The sequence below is a fragment of the Typopeltis vanoorti genome, chromosome 7 (assembly GCF_054136105.1).
Source record: "Typopeltis vanoorti isolate ZY-2024b chromosome 7, IOZ_Tvanoo_1.0, whole genome shotgun sequence".
In the NCBI taxonomy this organism is placed as follows: domain Eukaryota; kingdom Metazoa; phylum Arthropoda; class Arachnida; order Uropygi; family Thelyphonidae; genus Typopeltis; species Typopeltis vanoorti.
The window spans coordinates 49,281,021-49,300,271 of NC_143555.1; the positions used below are offsets into that span (position 1 = coordinate 49,281,021).

The following is a 19,251-nucleotide window of genomic DNA, read 5'->3' on the forward strand; positions in this document are numbered from 1 at the left end:
CTCATTAGTGCTCAGAGAGAGCAATTAATCCTTTCTGCAACAGGTATTATAGATGTCGATTGTGTTTTGTGGGATGGAAAATCTCAGTTTCCGGGAGACTGGTTAACTTACCTTCAATTGAAAGGGTCCTGAAAAAGGTTCTTCGTGTCGTGGAAGGGATTAAACCCAGTACTTTCCAACTAAAAGGCATCATCGAAACCGATACGGAGGCTCTCTCTCTCTCTCTCCCATTTTATACTCTATTTTGAATGGCCAACGTTCTTCACGTGTAATGGCGGTCAATGAACAGTTTGTATTCTCAAACTGTTCAATAATAATGCTGGAATACCACAGCATTTCGTTCCTTCATCAGCTCTCTTCATTATCTTTACATCAATCACCTCCAATTGATTACAATCTAATCCAATTTTTTTCATGACAATACACTACGATTCTCATTTTGAAAACACTGTAGCATTAAAATCCTAAATTCTAATCTGTAAACCATTTTTCAGAGGAAAATGGTTTACAGATTAGAATTATATTATTAGAATTAGAATCAAATTAGAATTAGAATTACAGATTTTCGCATTTGATAATGCGAATATCTCAATACAACAAGGCATTTCTGTCTTCGTTAAGCTTCAAGCTTTCTTGGCATAAACACATCACAAGTATTGTCGCATCAGCATCCAGGAATTAAGTTCTCTTGTGCTAATAAGCAGTACTTTACCTTCAAACAACTTAATTCTATACCAATTAAAATCCACCCAATACCCTGAATGCTGTTCTCGCACTGTGCTAAAAGAATTCTTTAAAATCTTTGACTGTTAAGGAAGAACAAGGATCTTTCTCTATTTACACGATTTTCACGCGGTCAATTTCTGCACTTCATGCAGATATTTCCATGGTCACTGTCCATGAGACTGTCATCAGTAATTCTCGTATCCTGTTCTTAATCTATTAAGACACATGCAATGCCTATTCAGCAACCATTCACAGTTCAGCTCAAAAAGCGCAAAATGTTTTATTCTTATTTTCATTCCCTCTATCATCTGGAATAACATCGTTTTCTTATGTATTTCTTAAACAGTGATACCAATCTTCCTGATTCAGGCTTACACGTAGACCCAGACTTTACCGTGCAGGCGTTCGAAATCAAATCGGGCGGAATAGTATGGTTAATGCTTATTCTCGTTAAGTCCTATGACTGCATTGCGTGTGTTCGTCTGGCCGGTTTGCTTGTTTTAAAAGATGAAAAACCTGAGTTTCCAGGAGGAAAAAATCCTCCACATCCGTAATTAGATCAGCGCTCCAAATTTAATTGAAAACACCTAATAAACGTTTCTCACGTCAGACATAACCCGGATCTTACCAAAGGGCTCATCTAAGCCAATGAATTAAGGAGGCTCTTGATTCTAATCTATTATAGGTTAAACAACTGTTCATGTGAGTAGGATTATCATAAAAAAATCTAACACAACTTGCGTTCTTCTGGGAGGGTGAACATATTTCCGGCGCAGCTAGAGAACGTACGCTGCCTGAAAAGAAGTCAAAGGACACTATAGTGAGAGGACAAACAGCCATAGCGCCCACCTTAATAAGACCTCTTTTCGCTGCGATGACTGCAGGAATCCTATGAGCATACTTTCCACAAGCATACGATAGCAATCAATAGGGATTATGGATCATTCTTCCTATAGGCAAGTAATGAGGTGATGGACTGTTGTGGGGCGGACATCCCTTGATCTCATCCGACGTTCAAGGAGCGTAGGGAGAAAACTAATCTGCAAGCTCTGATATCTAAGTCCCGATTTGTGTGTGACCTTTAACGGCTAGTATATAGTTCGAATTACGCTACAAATATAGGTAAGAGGCCAAACCAGTAAAAACAGGACCTTACCGCCACCTCCAAATTTCATAGTTGGGATTACACACTCTGGGAAGACGTTCACCGGGAATCACCATACCCGTCTATTTGCTTGATAGACGGTGTAGCGTGATTCATCGCTCCGTATAACAACATTCTTATACGTCCATCATTCACTGTACGCGCTCTTTGCATCACTGAAGACGACGCTGCATGCTGCTTCGGGTAATGGGGGGGGGAGGGAGGTGCTTGCATATTGCGGTCCTACCATGAAAACTCATGTTGTGAGCCTCAGATCTGAATGTTTTTGTGCAGATTCGTGTTCCAGTCGATGGCGAACTCCGCATTCGACGTGTCGGCCTACGAATGGCGGTGTTTACATATTATCCTTCGTAACACCCTATGGTCACGTTCGGCGAGTGTGGTGGGTTGTCCAATGCGGATATCACTTGTAGTTGATCCCTGCACTTCCATCTCAGTATCGTGTCACTAATTGCTGACGTGGGATGGCCCACCTTGTCAACAGTTTGCAGAACAGATAAGCCTGCAACATGGAATCCTATCACAACACCTCTTGCAAACTCCTTCAGTTCCCTCCTCACAGCCATTTTACCAGGACATAGTTGCACCATATTGCTCCAATTTATACTGGCTACAAACACGCGACTCGTTACATGCCATGATGCATCTTGTCCAAGGGGGGTTTCCGTTGACTTCTTTCCAAGTAAAACATCGTAATAAGAACAACAATAGTAATAATAAGAACTAGTAAAACATCGCAATAAGAATAATATTACGAAGCAATATTCGGAGCAGTAACTTTATAATGAGAACGCGGACACCATATGATAGTAGGTATCGATCCAGACCAACAATTTTCTGTAGATCATGAAATTTGCTCCTTTGGAAGAGCAAACAAGGCATCTATTTCAGAAGTGATTGAATAAGAGAAAGAAGATACGTTTACATATTTTTGTTAAGCTGGTTATCACTTATTTAGCAGGACCCAATGCATCAGCTTTCATCTGCACTGCTTGGACTCCTACTAAGGAAGCAACACAATCTTTCCAAGAAGAAAAATGCTTTTCAGTATTTGCCTAAAGCCAGCTAACTTAGCACAGCCTGAAAAGTCTATAAAATTACTTCCATCAAACATGGAACTTACACGAAGGTTATTTTCTTAGCAAAGTGACAACGCCATGAAATCACCCGACCCGTGAAGTAAAAAAAAACACAGTTTTTCAATAGTTTCTATGTGAATACAAGTCAACTTCATTGCTCTGAAGCCATGCCACAGCCCGCTCTAAAGTCCGCCGGTTAGCATAGACTACTTTTTGACAACATTGGTATCACTCTGGTGGGACGTATTGGTCTATCATAAGGGAAGAATCGAATCTGTATCGACGTAGCAGATGTCTTGGCTGAATTATCTGGAACTATGGATACTTAAAAACTATGGCTTCATTCTGTCAGCAATGATGATGGCTAGATAAGATTTCTGAAAATTTAACAGTGTGGCAACATAAATCTGTTCGCACAAGAAGCATTGTATTGTAAGCAAAATCATTTAAATCCAAATTACCGGCCAGTTAATATCATCTCACAGATATTTGACCAACTTATGGCGTAAACATACTTTTCAAAAACTCTGCTGGTAGTTTTTTTCTTCAAGGACCGTAGGGAGAAAATTATTCTGCACGCTCTGATTCTAAGTTCCGATTTAACAAAATCCGATTTTTGTTTGTGCGCGCGCGCGTGAACATGCACCTACTGAATTTGCCAAGCAGTTAGCTACTGATCTCCAACGGCTAGTGGTTCGAATTACGCATGAATGTTTGTAAATGTCTTGGAGGTGGGAGATGAATTTCATCTCGCAGTCTGAGATCACCTTCCCGCTTACGGAAGGTCTGAAGTGGTTTGAGAAGTTCCGTGTTTGGTCTCAACAGCATGGTTTCAGAATAATGGAAAAAATAAATCGAACACAAAAATATATATATATGAAGTAAACTCAGTATACACATACGGTACTAACGTGCCATAGATTTATGGTGAGAGTCGCACAGAAACCAAGACAGACAATTATCTGCTATTCCCACCGAAATAGTTCCCCTTTGTGACGATACAGAGAGCCATAATTCGCATCATGGTTGAAAACATAACGAAATTGTGTATTTTGAACTCGATTACTGCTAGCTAGATTGTTAGCAGAAAGTAAACATTTCAGGGTTGCATATACTGTATATATATAGAAAGTAAGGAGGATGCAGAACACTCGTGCTATTTTGGGCGCTAGATTTTTGTACAAACAAATCAAGGTAGATGGGGAGCAGTGAAGGAATCAATTTTCAGTGTTTCACTTTTTTCAGTTGTTTTCAACGCACATTTCTACAAGACATCTGAATAGAATGTCAGTTCTATTTGAAGTCCTGCAGAAAGACCACCCGGGGACGAATTATTATTATTAAAAAAGGAGACTTCCAGGAAGTCAGAGACACGTAGAGAGAGGTCACATATCGCCAGCAACAGCTGCCATATCTTTTCTTGAATTCATTCACACTACCTACCTGCACTTACAAACTTCAAAGGAAATCCATTCCAATCACTCAAGGAGTGGAATATGGAAAAAAGAAAATGTATAATCAATATGCGTACAAGAGACCTCCAACTCCACTTTTGCTTCAGTTTTATCCATTTTTCCTTCTTTGAAAAGAAGTTTTAACATCTCGGTGGTTTATAAGCAGCTTTCCATTTTCGAAGCAAAATCTGCTGTATTTCGATAGAATGGAAATTAAGAAAGTGCACAAAGAAGCAATCACAGTTATTACTTTTTAATAAAGCAAGCTACTAAGTTAAAATAAACGGCGAATGAGCTGTATCTGGATTTTTTTTTTCATTTACCTTGGAAGGTTGATACTTTTTCAGATAAAAAAAATACTATAAAAATGGAACTTAATGATCAGATAAGCTAATGTTTTATTGGCCATTCAAGCTGGTGTTCTTTAAAGGAGTGCAAAAGAGCACTAACAAATAAAGATAACTCAGAAGGCAAGTTCGTAAATTTAAAGTACTATGCTATATTACAAAGTTATACCTTTAAAAGTTTTTTTTAAAATTTATTCTGCAGCTCGAGTATTGTCTGAGCAGTTTTGAAGGCCTTGCCTGGGCGTCTTAACTTTTAAAGAGTACTCCAGACACTCGAGAAAAAATGCTGTTGCATGAAATATACTCTCTCAGATAATGATTCCTGCTAACGTTATCCAGGACATCAACATATATCGAGTAATCAAATCTCCATCACAAAAAAGAAAATGCTTTGCTACGTGATTTGTCAGTGCACTCTCGTAACGTGAAATATTTATCCAGGTACGTTTCAAGCTTTTTAGTTTTTACAGAAAGGTGTCGATTATTTATTTAACCCTATGTATTTATTTAATACCATATCTGATCATTTATTATAATTTGACAAACATTTTTTCCACAGAGAGATAAATGAAAATGTATTAATATATGTACAATTATTAAAATATAATTTGTTTCTTCAAATCTACTTTACTGAAAATATATTTAGCCAATTCCTGATCAACATCCAGAATCACGTGTGTTCAAATATTCTGTATGAACATGATCATGCTACTGGTGCTGTAAAATATGTCGGTTACATGATAATGTGAAATACTGGTGAAAGTGGGTAAACATTCTCTGGAATTCGAATTCTACAGCAAGCATGAATGTGTGAATTTTAAGTGAAAGATGAAATTCATCGCTTGGTGCGAAGACCACTACTCTGTTTACTGAAAAGCTGAAGTGGAAAAAAAATCCATTCTAGTTCTTGAGCCGGATTTCCACATCGACTCTTTGGCCTATGATAACTAATGTTGTTTTGAAATTATGGCAGCAGCAGCTAAGGCTATGAAGTCAGTGTATTTGCTTTTGTAAATTGTGTATGTTTCGAAGAACAGGCGCAATTTGCCGGTTTGTCTCTTGAAAAATCTCTAATAAAGGTTCGCCGTATCCTAGAAGGAATTCAAATGTAATTTGCGTTTTTTTGAATTGAAGAGCATTATCGATACCGACTATGAGTATATCATAGGTTTATTTTGTGAATACCACCTTTTATAGGTGAGATTCAAGAAGTGAATCTCACCTATAAAATATTAGTACTACGTATTTATAAAATGTACGCAATTTAAATAAATTGTGAAAACTGGAAGGCTTCGAGAATGGTAACGCGAATACGATTAAAAAAAACATTAAGAAAACGAAATATACAAGGCAATTTTGAGAAAAAAAAGATGCACTGGAATATATAATGCTGCAGAGCATCGAGATACTCTCAATTTTTCAGATTACAACTCTAGAACAGATCGAAAGTCGCTGAGAGCATGTAGGAATTGCTCACCTTCAGACTACTATGTGGGAGAAAACACCAAAGACGACACCGAGCTGATACAAATCGATGGTTGGGTAAATAGTAAGGACATCATTGGTCGGCACTGTTTTTTTTTTTAACTATGAAATATGACGAATTATTCAGATTTACCGTTAATGAATGGTCCGGGAGTAGGGGGGGGGGAAGAAGCGGAGCAATAAGGCGAACTACTAGTATTATTAATATTGTCGTTAATTTGTTGTTTTAACTTTTTTTTAAAGACATTCTTTAAAGTTTCGTTGAAATTTACTGGCACATTTTCTATTGTACAGTTTTTTTTTTTTTTTTTCTCTTCAAAATTTATTTTGATGATCCAAATGACTGCCGAGATCACCTAACGGTTGTACCCATTCTAAATATAACTTCCTCAACTCATGTCTACCCTTGCTACAGAAGTCGAAAGCCACTCACGATGGTCACTGCTGATTTAGCATTCTACCTTGAACTTGTAAAACAGGTCCGTTGTTTCTTTGCCTGTAGCTGAAACGGGTAGTGACCTTACTAGGTTAAGAGCAAGTACTAGCGTCATTTCTGGTGTTCTAGTTTGATACCGTTAAAAAATTTCGTCACATAACACGGTCAGTGCATCAAGGCATTATAGTGGGAAGCAAGGAGGGAAGACGTCGGAATTCGACATTCTCGAATAAACAGTGTCTACCACATATCCCACTATAAAATTATTTTTACTCTCATGCCTTATTTTTCACGCACTAATTGCGACGTTTCTCGGAAGTTTCCCGACACTTTTAAAGTATATGACTAATACAGGAAACGGTGCAACTGAACCGTAATGTAAGAACACCCAGTCTTAAATGAATTAAATCATTTAATTTTTTCTTCCCGAAATTGCTTACACGAAATTAATTGGAAACAATCTGAATACCTTCATATCTACAAAAAAGAGAAATAATTAATGATCACATTCATTTATTCTAATTAATTACATTGTCAACAGAATGGTTTAGATATAAACATGTGTTTAAGATCATTAAAAACGATCCATCATTCAATTACGAATATCTTCTATTTTTTTCTCCTTGGGTTATTCAAGAAAAATCGTTCAATTTCAATTACATGAAGTAATTAATAGAAACGTGTATCATAGTACGTCGCCAGTTTTGATAAGATATTGCATCATATGGAATGTCTCTTATTCCATACGGGCCCTTTCTACGGCATGTTTGACAGCTGTCAAACATGCCGTAGAAAGGGCTCCGTGTTTGTGAAGACGAAAATGGAATATTTACATGATGTAGTTTTTCACAAGTAATAAAAAAATCTCAAGTTTCAGTATTTCATTATGACAAAAAATTAATTAATAAAAAAGTTATTAAATGTCTCTTCGTGTATTTCGTGTAGTCTTCGAATTTTTCGATGATGCAAAGTTGGGAAGAATTATTAGGAGTATTGGTGATGTTAATTCTCTACAAAAAGATTTGAATCGACTTTTATCTTGGGCAAAATAGCGGAATTGTAGTTTTAATATTAATAAATGAAAGGTGCTACATTTTAGGGTGCAGAGATAAGGCTGCGTACTGTATTAGTAGAACTGTGCTTCAGGAGGTGGATGAGATTTGGAATCATGGAGTAATGGTTGACAGCGGACTAAAGTTTCAAGATATATCGAAAGAGTTGCAAAGACTGTGCACTGGCATGTAGGAATAAGAAGGTGGTGGTACTTCCGAATAAGGTCAGACAACAGATAACACAGACTATTGTGCTCAAATTTGGTCACCTAGTTTTCATTGTGATGCGTGAGAATTAAAGAGGATCCAGAGACAGTAACCACAGTGGCATCAAGACTCTGCAAATTTGGATATGCAGATCGCCTGGGAGAATGTAGATTGCAGAATTTGGTGAATAGGAGGAAAAGATGCGATATGATCTTCAAGTTAGTTGTGGAATATAAAGATGTATACGGCAAGGTGTTATTAAACTGGAATCGAACTCGCCTTTTGTATCAAAATGATAGGCCGCGTTTTAAACAGGTTAATAAGTATAAATTACCTAAAAGGTGGTCATGAAAATAAATTTTATATATTAGAAGGAATATATTAAGTGTTAGTTAGACAAACCTAGGATTCTCTGGTGATGAAGATGCTGCATTCGGTATGGAATTTGATAATAATAATGCCAAAAAAAGTATTAAAATTTGAAATAACAAAGATATAAGACCGATGAATAAGATAAAAGACAAGAACGGAGACAAATAAATAAAAATCAAAGAAAATGAATTAAAAATTACGGATGTAAAAAGAAAAAAAAGGATAAAAAATTTAAAAATCTGTAATAATGCATGATAAACCTTGGTTAAAAGATTTCACCAGGTTAATACTGAAGGAATTATGACGAGGGGAGGATGAGACGGGATAAACTAGAAACCATTCCTGGAAGTTGCGTAAATATATGGTGAAGAAGGTGCGAGGAGTAGATATATTTTTTTTTACATGGAGAGTGGCTGGTGAGTGAAACGCAATGTCCGAGTGCCTTGTGAATGCGGAGAGTATAAATGACTTCAAAGTTAAATGTGATAGACATGATGCTAGTTAGGTCTCCGACAAAGAATCTATCGATTCCACTGAAGTTTTGCAGTAATAATCATGATAATCAATCCACCTAAACTGTAAAAAAAAGACTTCCTCTATGAGTCAGTCAGTCGTAACATTGAGCAAGTAAATCGAGAAGTGAACAAAATTTAACAACATAAACCCTAACCGAAGATTGACAAATTAATATGATTTTCAATAGTCAGTATTCTCTTTGAAAATAAAATCTTCTCTTCTGATGTGGAAATATAAGATTTATCCTGCAAATGGAACGGATATAGTCAGTCCATAGATCAGTGGTTTCGATGAAGCTCTCTGGTTGGAGAGACCTGGGCTTGAATCTCTTAGGACGAAGAACCCTTAAGGGAACTCGGGTTTTTCATCTTGCACTACGCAAACCAGCTAGGAGACCACGAGCAATTACCGAAAAAAAGGCATGAAGACTAATCAATCACCTTATCCTAAAATTATCCAAAGCCAAGACTACTTGTAATTACCTGGACTGTGTGTGTGTGCGCGTGTGAATGAGAAACTTGAACTTCGATGCAGAGAACAGTGATTAACTTTAATTTAATGCCAAGATCAAAACATGCTACACAATAATCTCGTTAATTGACAAACGAATTTTACTATTATCGACTAATTCTTTATTAAATCGCGATTTTTTAAATCCTCTAGCGTATTAATATAATATAATACAATACCAATAAGCGCTAATTAGAACTTTGAAATTTTTACGAACAGCTTTATGCGATAAAAATGGTAAAGAACACTTGAAAATTATATCAAACAACCTACCTTTACTGGAAACCTGTGCATCAAGTTTCAAGTTGAAAATTCATTTTCCTCACGTTGTGAGAAAAATGAAATTACGTTATGAGAAAAGAGATGAAATATGGAATTCTCTAAACACTCGCCGTCCGTGTCAAAGGCTCATTTAACTTCCTAAACGAACCTAAAATTAAAGATTGCAATTTAGTTTCAAGCCTGGCACGTTTAATATAGTAGGAAGTGAACAGAAAGCCCCGCTATAAAGATTAATGAAAATCAACATGCCATGAAATATTACTAAGGAGCAGAACTGATAATTACTACGTTAATATTGTCACCATCATTTGATTATTCTTTCTAACAGAGCAACTTGCAATAAAGCAGTAATTCCTATAATCATTATGGCTAAACACATTCTAATGGCTATTATGTGATTTGCGCTGATATTCTTCACAACACAGCTACTTTTTAGCAGCTGTTCGAGTGTGTATGTTAAAATTACTGTTTAACTCATTAAAACGAGATCGAACTGAGAGTGTCGGATAACCGAAAATGTCAGCTGACGTAGAAAATTTGAATAACATTGCAGTGCATAAAATTTGCTGTTCACGTTGTAGTTAATATATATATATATATATATATATATATATATATGCAGCAGTGTTAATATATATTAACAGGAGAATACATACACATCAAATACAGAATAGTTAAAAATGAAAGCGTTTCAGAAAAAAATTAAACAGAAAAAAAAAGTATGTATTCTTTGAAGAACTTATATTTTACATTTTCCAGGAAAAGTACCAGTATTGTATTATGGTCTGTTAATTGCACGTGGTCTAGCAGTTTTTCCCGGATTTTTCGGATGAAAAATTCATCTCCTATAGGGTAATTCAAACCCCGGTCTTACCAACCTAAGGGCGTCGTTGTTACCAGCTGAGTGGAGCTAATCCAAATCGGTATGGAAAGACAGTAAAACATAATGGAATCTGAAACAGCGGAGGGGGGGGGGGACAGATACTCGAGCATGTTCCACAAAATACCTGGAAACTCGGTTTTGGTTGAAAATCAAACAATATCGTGCATGCAATGTATGTTAGAAGCAAAAATGCAATTTTTGAGATAACACCATGAGTTGCTAACCTATTAGCTAATAAGACGAAAAAATTAGAAGTGCTCGAATAAATTTTAACTACTTCTCATATTCCGTTACCAATTTCTTAATTGCAGATATTTAAATTGCAGCACTCTTCCCCATTTTTTTCCTGCAGTACTTACATCAGGAAAAAAAATCTAACTCTATAAAAAAATCAAGAGATTCATAAACTAGTTATCTAGCTGTAACTTAGATATTAGGACCGAAGACCTAAGGCGATGAGATCAAGTATCGGTTCTCCGGCCAGTTTGCCTGGCCTGTTTTACGGTAGAAGAAATCTTGCTATATCTATATGAGAACAGCTATCTCATTTTTAGTTGAAAAAAAAAAAACAACGTCGAATTTTTCGAAGAAATTTGATGCTTTTAGTTTGGTCACTGATACTACGTTTTTCATATTTGTACTTTTGTAACTTCTAATATTTGTAGTCAGCCATTCTTTTTGCTGCTGAGTACTTCCGGTTACAATTTCTACGTTTTACGTCTCTTCTCAGTTTTACTTTCAACTAATGTCTTTTCATCTCTGTAATTCGGAGGATCACTCTCCTCGAGTTCTTCTGGTTTTAATTTGTTTCCTATCTTACAGAATCCAAGTACTTTATGCTATACGTTCCCAATCCTGAAATGACTCCCTGTACGATTTCCTCCTTTATTTTCTTACTGTTCTTTGCTTCCGTCACTATTTCCCCAGCAGATAGTTAATAGCACGTAGTATAGTGCTAGACTCTTCTTATCTCTTTCACACACTTCAGTTTCCTTCCTATCACACACACACACACATATATATATATATATATATATATATATATATATATATATATATATATATAGACAAACTATTCACTCTTCATTTCGACCAGGATCTTCTCTAGATAAGGTATGAACTTTGTGAATACATTTCGTATTCGTGACATTCTGAACATTAAAATATAAAAGTGTATGACTTTTTCTCTGTTGTCTATAAAAGCTCTTTTAGCATTTAAAAATATCTTTCAAAGTTCTGTTTCCCACGCTTGGATTAAAATCACTTTAAAGTATGATCCATCATCTTGCTTTTTAGAAATGTTCTGAAGGTCCTAAAAGAATTTTTTTAGGCTCGTATTTCCTGCAACTCACCAGATCTTTACCTACCAGATACTTCACATCCTCGTCTTTATTTGCACCTCTGTGGCAGTTCAATTTGTGATGGTTTAATTTTAACATCATTAACTAATCCTTTCTTATATGAAACTTCTATAACACGGTCATTAAAAAAAATATGTAATACTTTGTAAAAAGAAAACATCGAGGATTGTTTTATTGCATGGAAGAAAGTGGTAAAAAACGAAAAAGTTAAAAATAATTTTCTCTTATTTTGATCTTTCTCTTCCTTAAATAATCGTTTCCCAACGTCTACTCATGCATTACACGAAACACTATGAAAAGCACTTCATCACCAGTAATATCTTTATTGCTCTTTGAATGCAATTAGTAAATAGGGATTTCAGTTATGCAAGAAGACGAAATTGCTTGTACTGCCTTAGGTATAACAAAAATTCATTTCGCAATCAGCCATCGAAATAGGTATAGCTCATGTTCTTGACAACCGGATTTTTTTTTCTGTTATTTTTATAGTCTTGTGATTCTTATAGTCTTGATCGCACACTCTACGAAATCAAAGTGTTTAAAATGAAACAGGTTTTAGTTGTTACGAGGAAGGATTTTCAGATTATCAAGTGAAGAGTTTGAGAAAAAGTAAAGCACTGGTAGGTTTATCATACTGCAAGAGAAGTATATGGAAATAGATGAAAACGGATACAGCTAGCGACCAGTAGTGTTAGTCAAGCAAGAGTACAAAACTTAGTTATCTCCGAAAAATATTTCACAGTAAGTCAGGAGAAAACTCGTACGGCACGGAGATTGTATAATATGCTTAACAAGAATTTATCTAGCAAGTATCAAATTAGTGGGAAGAAAAACTGTCACTGGACCAGTCAGTGTTTTTAACAACAAAACTAAGCGATGGCTAAAAGCCACACTTAGAAAAATAGACTAGAAGAGTCGAGTTAAGAAACTAATTAAGAATAAATTCAAGACAATAATTAGTAAGGGAACATGGATTAGAAGTCGGACATGTGTACAGAATTAAGAAGAGACAAAAGAAAACGAGCAAGCACAACAATAGAAAATAAAGTCATAAAAAACCTAATCAGATCTGAGAGGACATCCAAGACATATGAAGAAAGGAGTAAGACTAAATGATGCCAAACAACTAGTCAGAAAGCGCAGAAATTTGCTTGAACTTTGTGTTACCTCTACATCATCAGGAAGGAAAAGATCGACTAAGAAAGTAAGATTGGCATCTCTCCAGTTATTCTGCTCCAGCCTAACTTTCATTCTGTATAATATTAACATCTTTTCGCTCTCGTTGTACTGTTTTTTCACATAAAATGTATCCGAAACCGGACAGGCTTTATATATTTATTCCATATTAGCAATTAAGAAATTAAAGTTCGTCAACTTTCACAGTACTCTACTTTTTCATTCGAATAAAACTTGACATCTAATTAGTAAGTACCAATATAGATTCAATCACTGTCGATTATATCACTCACCACAGAGAAATGTCAAAAAGTGAAAATTTAATTCATTTACTCTTACATTTTAGAAACATCTAGTAGAGTTTAACATAAAATAAAAGTTCTCCGAAGTGGTATAATATCCTGAGAACTACTTTTTACCGCTCACAAAGTTAGACCTACGATCATTATTCCACTGACAAATCACTAAACCTCTGATGATGTTGTACGCATCAATGTTCTTTTTAGCCGAACTTTGTACTGTGTGAAAAGTTTGACTAAAGTGTGCCGCGGCTCTACAGAGACGTCATAGAATTAATTTATTTTATTTTATTTTCTGCAGCTTTATTTAATTTGATTTATTTAATGTATAGTATTAAATGTTTTATGCCTTCCCAGCTTGTATAGATGGAGCAGACGTGAAAGATAGCATACGAGTAAAGTTTATAGATAGACATTCTGGTATTGCCAGCCTGGTTGGCCGAGTGGTTAGCGTATCCGCTCTCCAGCCAAAAGGCTGGGGGTTCGAATGTTTGTGCTTGTCTGTGGAAATACTAGTGGTGATGGCTGGCGGTAGATGGCGTTGGTGTAGTTGCGGTCAGTTGGTGGATTGAGTGGTTGAGACAGTTTGTAGAGCAGGTGCCCTCCCACGATGAGTCTTTGGACTCCCAGGTGTCAAATAATAATAAGAAATTGATAAAGAAAGCCAAAGTTAAAAAGGAATAAAACGAACTGTAGTTCATATAAATAATCTATGTCCTAATAAAATGTAAAAACAAAATGTTGCATTTACTTTCTCTCTCTCTTTAGCCACAACTCTTACAACAGAAACTGTCAGGGCAGCGGATCAATTCCCTCCATTTCTTTCTGTTCTCCCTTCATGAGCATTGTACTAGTTCGGATTTCTCTCTTTTTTTTTTTTTTTTCTCGTGGCCTTCTTCGTGGTTTCTTCTCAAATTTTATTTTATACATTCTTCTTGCTAAATTCAATTCTCATTAGATGTCCAAACCACCGCAAGCGAGAGGGATCATAAGCATTTCTTCAACACATTTTAGTCCTAAATATTCCTAATGCCCACATTTCTATCTTTTCTGTTTTTGTCACTTGGTCCTTAAAACTTTCGTTTCCATAAGTCAAAATGGGCAATCAATTGAGGCAATTCTTGAATTGCTCATTTGATTGCCCATTTGAGATTGAATTACTCACCAAAATAAAAAAAATAAATTATTTACAACTGTTTGCATTCAAAATAAGTCTCCGAGACATAACTAATAACCAGCACTCCAGATGTAGCGACTGAGAAAAGCTGCAATAACCGATCTCATAATTAAAAAAAAAAGCATAAATAATACAATAAAAGTAATTTCAAAACAACTTAAAAATAGAATAATGAGGAAAAACCGGTGATGGAAAGAGCTTTTTTGGTCTAACTAAGGACGTCTTAGACCGCTAATCAGACCCTTTTGATCTGATATATAAGCTACACTAATGTATTAGAGCAAGGTTATTCATCTTCCTTCCCTGCTATTTATTCATTTGTTGTGAGGCTTTGAAGATCAAACATTTCTATTAACGTCGAATACAAGACAAGCTTATATTTTTTCTTAAACAAAAGTAAAAGTTAATGCTGTTACTACTACTATTATAGAGAAGTATCACACAAAAAAAATATTCTTTTTTATTTCAATTCAAACGGCGTTTTAAAAAGCCCCCAAATGGGGTTTATATATATCAGCAGGGGCATTTGCTTCTACAATAGTTACACAACTCCAGCAAAGGTCTTCAAAACAAGAAGTAATTCTCGATTTCGTTTTTTATGTACGGTTATTTTAACTTAGAAATTAAATACAAACAAAGCAATTTTAGTTATGCATAGAGGTAAATCAGGATATTTTGACCTATCCATAAGTTGTGCATTACACGTGATACGAAACTGCCTTGGTACTATTGTAATAAACTTCTGAACAAAACTGTTTCAAAATATGGCTACCTTCATGTAATTGCCAATTTACGTAATGACATGCTAAACTTTATCAACTTCAATTTGCTAGTATTCGTACGCTGAGACAGCTAAGGCCATTGGGTGACTTTGGTAATGCATACATTATGGAAAACTATGCAATTAAATTTTTTTTTAAAATAATTTCTTTAAAAAAATGAATAAAATGAAAATGGATTTTTTATAAATGTTATTGTTGAGTGGACGCAAAGGCCATTAAAAAACAGCCAGTAAAAGACGAAATACAGTTCCCCCATCGAATTGAGTATCCGTCAAAGGAATCAACTTAGTTTTAAAACATTTAAATCATGATTTGTGGAAAAACTGCCACTATTTAATAGCACAGCGTATGCCAACTTTGAAGCGTTAAATTAATAAAAGAATTAGAATATCTGAAACAACGAAAACGTCATTTTTCTTCATTTCCACCGCAGGCACTTTTAGAGTATAGTTGTTTGTTAGGTTTTCTCCCCCAATTTCACTCAGGGGAGGACTGTGTATGTGAGAGGGAGGAGGAAATCTCTTCATCCCAGACAACCCCACAGGTCACATCGTTCATCTAATGGAATATAGCAGTTTACCATGTTAAAATCCCCTGACGGTTTTCAGGAAACTACACCAAAATGGTCCAGTTTTCGGACAACTGGTTCAAAATGGAGAACAAAACTTTAAAGGCAAGAAGAGGAGAAAGTCAAATATCAGTACTTCTGTAGGTCGCAATGTTCAACTTATTTTGACCAGTTATTGCTTAATTTTACGTACTTTATCAAAAAAAAAAGCAATGATTCATGAAGACTGCAATTTGGAAGCACTATACTGTGTTGTCTTAATTACTGATAACATAAATCCCCCCCCCTTAAATTCGAACAATACCATACATAATAAAAGCTGTAACATCAAGAATAAAAAATCGCAAAATAGCCGCTTATAAATGCAACTATCTTCTTGCTTGCTGAGTATTTAGCTTCACTAATTTTACATACGTGATGTGTTTCTAAGAAGTTTTTGTACAAAAAAAAGTACTCCATCGAGATTATCGCAGTCTCATGATCTACTCTTGACACACTGTTGATTTTTTAATATTTAAAAAAAAAACTCAATAACAAAAGAAACTTCCCTTTGAAACTATAGCTACTGGAGGAACTAACAAGTATATATGCAAATATAGCACTAAGGAAAATTAATTTTTTCTGAAATGAACTGAATTTAGAAAGCGTTTTTAAAAATTGATATCTCAATGCAGTTGTTTGGAATAGTCGATGGTTGAGAGTTCAATTCCATCTTCATTGATATTACATTAATTCCTCCCCACTTTTTTTATAGCGATGTGCTACCTTTACAGAATACAGTATTACAGAATAACAGTAATACTTCCTCTGGTTAGGTCCTTTAATCAGCACCAAATGTTTTAAATAGTTATATCCATTTCTCTTCCCAGGTGTACTACAGTTAATCATATAGGCTCCGAGTAGTGTTCACAGTCAGTACGAATATCTATATGATACAGGCACATGGTTTACTCATTCAGCCTTCGTTTATAACCTAAAGTCGCTATCATACAGACTATGTGAAGAACGTTCTTTCAGGCTAAATTTCAATTTTGTTTTTATTGAAATGTAAAGTCAAGAAGGATATTATCTGCTATTCAAGGAATAGTATACTTTTTAACAGGACTTCGTAATTGAAGTTCCAACAGATATAACGTGATGGGAAAAAATACATAGAAGAGTCGTCTATAAATTATATTAATAAACAAAGCACATTCATAGATCAGCCTAATCAATAATGCGATATGTGCCTACTATTTAGAAAATACCAGGGGTATTTTCTAACTAATAAACCTATAGTAATACCTATATATAAATATAAGTTTTACTATATTTACTATTTTTCTCGTCGCTACCGTGAAGAATATAATCTCGAAAGTACTTTTTAATCGAATGCGAGTTAGTTGGATTCATGATGGTGGCAGAGTTTCACTCCGGGATAATCATCTCGGTTATTCATTCTGCGACCGTCTTGGCCAAAAGAATATCGGGCTCACTATAAGGTGGTCTGAATGTAAGAAAGTTGTCTAGATAGGGGACCTACATTTAAAACAGGAGATGCCTATGAAGAATCTGAATCAGAGGTTACTTTATCAGATACCTAATTTAAGAGGAAGAAAAATCGAAAACCTGGACTAGGAATAGTAATAAAATGAGAAGGTTACTATTTGACAAATTTAGGGCGCCAACTCAAGGGCTGCTTATGCACCACCACTCCTCCCGTAAAAACCAACCAACGAATTCATAAACGACATTTTCATTATTCTTTGCTTTCATCTACAGAACATCCTCGGACTTGTACTTTTGCTCCTTCTCTTCCTCCTACTGTATAAGTCACTGACCTCTCGCTAACCCTAAAGAGTATCCATAGTTTTGTTGACGATACTACTACACTCCATTCATCCTCTTCATCGAGCAACCTTATAATGCTCAAACATTCAAAATGCAAGATCATCTACAATAATCTTAAACGCTAATTTTAGGTTCATCAGTTGGGTGAGGGACAATATGATCAACTTCACTACACAATCCTGTGCTTTCAAGCAAAACATGTCTTCGTTCACCTTCCCTTGCCTTGGTTAGTACCAAAAGATAAAACTAGATTTCTCTCTTTCGAGCTGATTATTCCTCTTCATCGTTTCCTGGCACATACAGATCTATAGCATTCAGCACCGCCAAAAAACTTTGCGTTCCATTTCCCTCTAGAGGTTACTCCTCTTCAGTGTCTGCTAGCTTTTTTTTTTTGTACAAATCAGCTAAGCAGTAAATAGGATCATTCAAGTTTCTAATACACAAATGGTTATGTTGCTGTCTCATGTTACATGGGTCATCTTTCTCACACACTCTCTAAACTTAGAGCAATGTCCATGAACAGTAGTTCCAATTGCAAACCTAACGAACCAGTTTCCTGTCTGTTTTTTTTTTTTTTCGTTTTTTTCCCATACGTATTAGCCAATCTCATAAGGAGGTAGTAATGTTTTTTCTTTGCAAAACAGATAAATTTAGTAGCGAACATACACAATCAACGGGCATCATATCCTCTCTCACTAACTTAGCTACAGTGTAGTCCTAAAACTACAATGCCCACGTATTATAAAAAAAATAACAGTTAGGATTCGAAACATCGTTTTCCTTACATATACCGGCAATGGTATTATAGTATGAGATTTTTATCCTGCTGACTAGAACCCTGTTCTACTCCGTCGTTTCCGGAAAAAATGTTCACCAAATTACGCTCACATTCTGAACAGTTCTTTTGTTACGCTACGGTGGTTTTACTATTGAAATAACTCGTTTGCAAGATGATATCGAGCCAAATAATACTGCACGGATTGTGGCTATACGGTTTGAGGAAATGAGTGTTAAAAGGGGATAATGCTAGCACAGAGTAGGATTTTTCTCTGAAGAAACTCGGATTTTTTAAACTCCGAAACTCAGCAAAATCGACCGCAGAACATACACGAGTACATATAAATACTAACTAGGATTCGGAATATATATGATTATAGAGCCTAAGTGTACATGAATAACTATGGACAAGTAGGCCAGTGTCTGATATGCCTGTCAATGCTGTTATATTAATCAGATCATCAAAATATGCGATGAAAGTAACCTGAGAAATGATTGACAACCAACCTTTTCTCTCTATACGAAGAAGGACTTAAAATTTCGTGTTCCTCTTATTTAGTATTTATTTTTCAGTAAATATAAATGAATCCACGCCTTGTACTCGTTAGAAGCAAAGTTTTGATGTGGCACTTCATACGTTCGGAAATTAACATGGGCTTAGAATACTTAATTTACTCAATTTAAATGCGTTATATCAATTATTACTGCGGCTACGGATGGTACGTATTAATTTTTTTTTTTTTAATGTATTTATTTTTCATTCTTGG

General features: G+C 35.4%; 1 protein-coding gene across 5 annotated transcripts in view; it reads right to left on the reverse strand.

Moving 5' to 3' along the window:
- Positions 1-19,251, reverse strand: part of LOC150104660 (sulfotransferase 1B1-like) — a 208,008-nt gene that overhangs the window by 111,513 nt on the left and 77,244 nt on the right. For 2 of the 5 annotated variants that reach the window (XM_090395857.1, XM_090395858.1), the window contains exon 2: positions 9,619-9,779. The exons of the other annotated variants lie outside the window; for them this stretch is intronic. The gene's annotated coding sequence lies outside the window, so the exon portion shown is untranslated. The remainder of the gene's footprint in view (positions 1-9,618; positions 9,780-19,251) is intronic. 5 annotated transcript variants of the gene reach the window in all.